The sequence below is a fragment of the Limulus polyphemus genome, unplaced genomic scaffold (genome assembly GCF_000517525.1).
Source record: "Limulus polyphemus unplaced genomic scaffold, Limulus_polyphemus-2.1.2 Scaffold92, whole genome shotgun sequence".
Lineage (NCBI taxonomy): Eukaryota > Metazoa > Arthropoda > Merostomata > Xiphosura > Limulidae > Limulus > Limulus polyphemus.
Window position 1 is genome coordinate 1,046,625 of NW_013665702.1, and position 7,617 is coordinate 1,054,241.

A 7,617-nucleotide genomic window follows, 5' to 3' on the forward strand; every position below is an offset into this window, starting at 1 on the left:
AGATAGCCCTCGTGTAGCTTTGCGCGAAATTCAAAACAAACAAACAAACCTAATGTTAGAGTTAAGTATATTACACTATTTTATCACTACCTTATCTTCTTCTCTAAATTAATTAAGTTCGTCTTTAAAATGAGAAGTGATAATACTGGTATTTAGATTATTTTTGTAATAATACAATTTATTTGTTCTGTTTTATAACTTATCAAGAACTAAATAAGCTTCAGTTTTAGCTAAAGTCACGTTACACTCATTAAGTTAAACTGTAGATTAAATAGTATAAACTGTAGATAAATGTAACACAAAATTCTCTATTAACCAATACTTATAAGCTATTCCTTGATTAACAACGTCAGTACCACAGCTATGAAATACCACACGTTTTCATTACATCTACTAAATCGTAATTTAAACAAGTTACTAATGTAACAAATTTTCAGCAGGTAATAACTAATAATGGAAACACTAATTTAATATTTTAAATTTAATAAACCCTCCTTTTTGCTTAGCTAATGCTTGTAGTTACCTAAAAGTGCCTCATTATCTAGTAATAAGCCTAATTTCGTAACTTTAGGCTTAGCTGTTTCTGTCGTAACGACACCTAAAAGTGTTCTATCCCAACAAAGTTAACTAAAATACACTAAAATAGCAACTGTAGAGTTTAAAAATATTGACATAATACTTTCCTCCTCCAGAAAAACGGTATAACCGACAACAACGATTATTTCTTGGCTCAGGATTCAAATCTTCCGTTCGTTATTCTCCACAGCTCCCTCTATGATATATTTTACTATATGGCCTGGCACGCGAACGTGAAGGAGCGCTCATGTACTTTGACTTGCTTCCATTTTTGCATTCAAATCGGTAAGACATCTTTTGGTAGAACTCTGTTAACTGTATATTGCAAATAGATGACTCTTTAGTAGTATAAAGTTGAAAATTTAATCCTAATTTTCTATAATTTTAGGAGTTTATATTTAATGTTTTCTTAATTTTAGGATCTTATATTTAATGTTTTCTTAATTTCAGTTTTATGTTGGTTTATAACCTTTTGTATTAATAACGATTTGAAAGATTGGCTTGACCACAAGTTTATAATTTTTTGTTAAGCCTAAAACTTGCTGTTAGGCCCAGCACGTCAATTTAGGATATAATAAGTCAGGTTATAGTAGACGGTAAAAGTATGTATAAACAGTGAAGTTCAAGTATATTAAAAAATAATATATCTATAAAAGATAAGGAATTAAGCTATCAGTCAAATATTTTGAATATTGAAATAGTATCAGACCCTGAATCCAATTATGATATTGAAGTAGATAAACCTTAAGCTGGCTGTAACTTGTAAGAAGTAAAATATTTAGGGGCTAAAGATAATCCCAGCCATTCAAATAAAAAAGATTAATAAATGGAAAATAGTTATAACAATAAAAATAAAACGAGTTGCATCCGGTTAAGAGATTCAAGAATTATTCTATACTAAATGTTAATATAAAGAATAATACTGTACTAAAGATCGATTAAGATCTAGGAAATTCTTTATAACGTGGCCATTGAAAAGTATATATAAGACTGCCTTATTCAACATAAGGTCAAAAGAATATTTTGCTAAAAGTATTAAATTATAGTATTTCATCATAAGACATAATTGAAGAATTACCTCAAAGGTATTGTCAATAAAATAACACATGAACCTATTACTTCTATTATAGTATTTAACAAATGAAGATGAAGCCAGGAGTTTGATATAAAACTAAATAAATAATGAATATCTCTCTTTAAAATTGAAGAGTATCAAAAACGTATGTCAGTTTTCTAGTGTTACAAATGTCAAGCTTTTAGATAAATGGCATAGTATACGGACCAAAAATGCCATTTGGTTTATCAAAGCTGTCCTTCACAACCATGTTTGAGGAAATTAAAAATCTAAACTCATCCTCTTAAACTTCCGTAAAGTGCTTTTCCCCACTTCTTTCGACGGTAATTCAATCCATAGGGCGATCAATCAGCGTACTACTAGTACTAGAAAAATAACTGTTAACTAGAATCTAGCCTGTCTTTTCGAAACCTTAAACGTGTATCCTCCCATTCTATTGTCTTTAAAATACAACCCAAAGAAATCAGAAACCTTCTTAACCTTGTTTTCTCAATAGATAATAACACATCCCTATAGAATAACCTTTCCATCCTAGGGATCATCTTAATAATCCTCCCCCTGAATCTTTACAATAATTGAGTATCCTTTCTTATATAAGGAGACCAAAATTGAACAAAGAATTCGAATTGAGGCCTAAATAGTAATTTTTATAGAAATAACTACCTCTTCAAAATCAAAAGAGGAGTAATTTTGTGAAATATATTTGTAAGTCCGCCTTAAATAACTGATGTTCAACTAGATTTTGAACTAATATAACAAAAAGTAAAAAAAATGAGGAAAACATTAAAAACATTCAAAATCCTAGGTGAGAGATAATTTCTGTAAATATACAAGGTTGTTTATTAGACAAATAGGATGAAATAAAGCATCATAGTGATAATGAACATTTCTGTATAACTGGTACACCAGAAACCGTGTCAAAAGGTTTAACATCAAAAGACATGAAACATATTACAGAGTCTTCGGGTGACTCAGCGAATTTTTCGAATTTATTATTCCTCCCCCACCCAGTGGCTCAGTAGCGTATCTGATGGCTACTAATTATAAAATCAGGTTTCGATACCCGTGATGGGCATAGCACAGAGAAACTATTGGGTAGCTTTGGGTTTAACAACAAACAAATAGGTGAGAGAAAACATACATAAGGTGTAGTAACACTCTTTAAAGATGACTTAATTCTTATTCTTACTAACATTATTTGTGGTACAAGTGAAATTATTGTCACATGTATATATATATTTCAATGACACCGTGAAAGTTACATTAACATATTTCATCAAAACATCATTCTTATTACAATAAGTTTCAATTATTATAAATTGCAATTCAAATTTAATTAGTGTAGGAGATTTAAATAGCCAACATTTGGCTTTTGAGTGAATGAAAATTAATGTGAATGGTGATCATCCGTTTATTATAATTAATAAATGAATTATTTTGAATGAGGTTCGTCAAATTAGTAATGTTACTAGCAAAACAGGTATTTTCGATTATATTTTTACTACAACCAATTTTTGAAATATATATTAAAGTTTTGATATTGGTAAATATGTAAATGATGATCACTTTCTATTTATTGTTTCTAAATTATTTTGATAAGCCTAATGTCATCAAAACAAACAATATCAAAATACAAATTTATGAAAGCTAATTGCGACTTTTTAATGAAATACCTGAAGAGTTTTAAAAATATAATTTTTCAACATCACAAAAAAGGACAAATAAATAATTACAGTAATATGAAATAAATAAATAACATTGTGAAATATAAATTTCAATACAGAATGATATAAATATGTCAGTAATAGATTAATGAATGAAATGAGATTGTGTTGTATATTTCTTATTAATATTTTTAATCATTAAACTTCTTAGTCTAATTATAACTCTATTAACTTTGATGAGTAAAATATTAAAATTTGTAACATTACAAAAATGCTTCAACGGATTGTGATAATGTACAATGCATCATGAATAATAATTGTTCAGACAAATTTTATGAACAATTTGCAAATCTTTTCGCAATACCCTTTAAATCTGAATATTTTTTTAATTATTGGAAAATAAGTATGATCACAATGATTCCAAAACTCCATAAAACTAGAACTGATCCTCTAAATCACAGACCTCTAATTTCTAAGTAAGAAAAGCTGTTTAGCTACAATAAAAAATAAATAAAGAATGGTTAAAACATATGTAAGAAATGATTAAAGTTTTATAAAATATGTTGAATAATTATCAACCTTGTACTAGGAGAAGCAACCACTAAATTATTGATCATTCGGTCAGGTTAACAGGTACTATAATTGATGGGCTTAACCTTAAGATGCTGTATTTTAGATATCAAAAAGATATCAATTAAGATATCAATTTAAGATATCCATTAATGGATTAATAGCTAGATTAATACATTGTTTTCAGTTACCATACACTTTAATTACATTGTTAAATAATTTCATTACAAATAGTGCAAACGGTATTACCATTAATAATTCTATGTCAGACTTATATTTCCCTTAAGATGGTGTTCTTCAAGGTACAGTTGTAAGCCCAATTATTTTCCTTTTGTATACTAACTATATCCCTGCCCCCCAGTGGCACAGCGGTATGTTTCCAGAATTACAACGCTAGAAACCGGGTTTCGATACTCATCGTGGGCAGAACATAGATAGCCCATTGTGTAGCTTTGTGCTTACCTTCAAACAACCAACCAACCAACGAACTATATCCTATGTCACTTGAGCAATACTAAACATATTAATATAGCTTATTGCATATTAAACTTCCATAATACTTGTTCAGGTTATAACAGACAACATTCAATTAGCTGAACGTTGTACTTTATGTTAGAATTTATGCAGAATTATATTTATTCCTAAAAACCAGAATTTATTATTTTCTTTGGAAAAATGATGTTATAAAACAGGTTAATTTAGATTTACAAAATACTAATAATCAATTTAATAAACTTAATATTTAAATGGTTAATTCTATCAAATAGTTTGTGATGACATAAGGAACCAGTGCATGGTCTATTATTAAAATACGTAATTTAAATCCACTTCAAGTTATACATCATTCTTTACCCCTATTAAATTTCTCAATGAACAATTTTCTCAACAAATATAAATGATAATTAGTTCTCTGACCAAAAACAAATATGAAAACTTGAATTTGAAAAATCTATTAAAACTAGAAGGAAATATAAAAGAATAAATATAATTCATCATACAGTCTGTTATTAATTTTTAATTTATAAATTTATTCAGTCCGTTTTTGTATAATTTTTGTACTTTATAACTTTCATTTGTAAATTTCTTTGTTAAATTAATTTTTAATTCATATTATTCTGTTTTAATCTATATATTTTTCATTTCTTACCTTTAAATTTGTATTCATCTCTTCATTTTTAAAAATCATTTTATTTAAAACGTTTACTCGTCAGATATACCACATGTTATACATGTATATCATTTGTATACATGAAATTTAATATTTATATATTTTAATGTAATTAATTATATATATGAATGCCTCCTGTGGGTTAGCGACAAGTTTCCGGGCTTACAATGCTTAAATCTGTGGTCCGGTTTCCAGCACTGAAAACAACAGCATTTAAATATATATTTAATCTATTTTTTGGATTTGCAATGTTAAGATTACTTTCTTGGTGCAGGGTTGTTCAATAAGACTCTACCATCTATATTCGATATTTAAAATGTTGGTGTGCATGATTACAAGCATAAAAACTAAAGTAAATTTTTTGATGGAAGAAGTCTAAAGACCTGAACCGTTCTTCGGATAAACATCATCTCCTGGTGGTTTCTTTATATAAACAAAATCTATTTAAGGATTAGACTATTTCAATTTCATTTAAATTCTAATATAATCAATATCCTTTTCCTATATTAAATGAAACCGAATTTCTTAACTAAAAAAAAAGAAGCAATTCCATTTCTTATAAATACATAAGTGAAAAGTTAATACCGTTAATGATTTTTGTTACATCAATATTAATTAATTATATTCATTTTAAATTTATTAACTATTTTATTCTTTATGTTTTCGTGATGTATATTTCACAAAGTTTGAGGAACTTTAAAGTTAAAATGTTATAAGATTAAACTATTACTTTTTAAACAAATTTTATGAACTTTTTCATTTATTTTAAGTTTTTCATTGTATAGCTTAAATTTAACAGAATTTTTTTTTAACTTTTTGTATTTAGTTTTAATTTTTAAATTTACCATTTTATATCATTTAAATGTTTTGGAAGGTTTTCCTTTCACCTATCGAATATGCCACCTTGCAGACGTATTTTAAATTTAATAGTTTAATTTTTTGTACTATTAACTATTATAATTTTTCAATTTATATTTATGTTCCCTGTTAGTTTTATTATTTGTTACTATTGATTCTACTATTAATATTTTATTACTTATTTACCGAGATTTTTTATCATTTCGAATTATTTTTTATTTTAATTCAATTAGTTTGTTTATCGTACATAATTATTTTATAATTCTGTGTTACATTTATAATTGCTTATGAAATGACACTAAATAAACATTCATTTTGCTTCTACTGGTTGGAAAACCCTGGCATCTGATTGATGTGTTTTGTTTTATTTGTGGTTCAATAGGATCCGTAGATTGCTTATATCAATTCTTTGTTCTCTGTTGAAGGGTGGTATTTTGTTTCTGATTTGTAGAACCTCTGGTTAAGGTCTATGTTTTGTTTCTAATGTGCATAACTTGTGATTAAGAGTGGTATTTTGTTTCTCATTTGTAGAACCTACGGTTAAAGTCTATGTTTTATTTGTAATTTGTAGAACTTGTGATTGAGGGTGGTATTTTGTTTGTAATGAGTAGAACTCGTTATATTTTTCGGATTCACTCGTTCAATATTTTTGCAGTTGTTTGATTATCTGTGATATGCTTATTGTCAGATGTATGTTCTCTAATGTCGGAAGTGTTGATTTTCATTACTGGTGTTCTCTTGCTTGTTATCCCATAACTCTTCCCGTTTCTCCACATCTGTAGGGTATTTCATGATTTTTTTGTTGTTGTTGTTTTAAGTATGTAGGTTGCTTGACGTGGGTTAGAAGAGTGTGGAATGTTTCGCTGGAACTAAATCGAACACGAATTTCAAACATCTTACAAACCTCCTGAACAGCGTAGTTGAACTGGAGTCTAAACGACAGAGTGATCCTTGCATGTAGTTTGGTGTTTAGTGCCTTGAGTATCTGTGTGTGGTCTTGCAGGCCTGCTTGAAGATTTGTTCCAGACATTTATTGCTTTCGAAAGTTATTTTGATGTTTCTTATACGTGAGTGGAGAAATGTGTTATGTAAGCCTTTCATACAACATAGAATATAGACCTTTTCTGTTAGCGTCATTTACCACGTGCAGCTATGAAACCATACTTTATCAATCAACAGTACCTAGTCACCTTCCCGTTTTCGACTTTGCCATTACATCTTTCGTTCCTAAAGTAACATAACTCACATTAGTTAATTATGATGTCAAACCAGTAGCATATCAAAGTTTTAAAAACATCGCCACAGTTCCGTAAATTCACAAACAGGAAATTTCATATATTTGAAACGCAAGTATATATATATATATAAGTTTGCTAAACAAAATAAACTGGTGGATTTATAGTGTTTCCTATATATATAGTGTACAAATAAAATATAAAACATACACTATTATTCACCAGCAAAGAGGCCGAAAAATACGAGTTCTGTATCGTTCACTATCAAAGTGGTCACTAGATACAACGTCATCATCATCTACTAACAAAGTGGCCTCAAGATTCATGTTCAGTATCATCTACTAGCAAAGTGATCTCAAGATTCAGGTTCAGTATCATCTACTAGCAAAGTGATCTCAAGATTCAGGTTCAGTATCATCTACTAGCAAAGTGATCTCAAGATTCAGGTTCAGTATCATCTGCTAGCAAAGT

General features: G+C 28.3%; 1 long non-coding RNA gene across 2 annotated transcripts in view; it reads left to right on the forward strand.

Moving 5' to 3' along the window:
* Positions 1-7,617, forward strand: part of LOC111088316 — a 66,324-nt gene that overhangs the window by 26,953 nt on the left and 31,754 nt on the right. For both annotated transcript variants that reach the window (XR_002612866.1, XR_002612867.1), the window contains exon 2: positions 693-861. This is a non-coding gene — a long non-coding RNA (uncharacterized LOC111088316). The remainder of the gene's footprint in view (positions 1-692; positions 862-7,617) is intronic.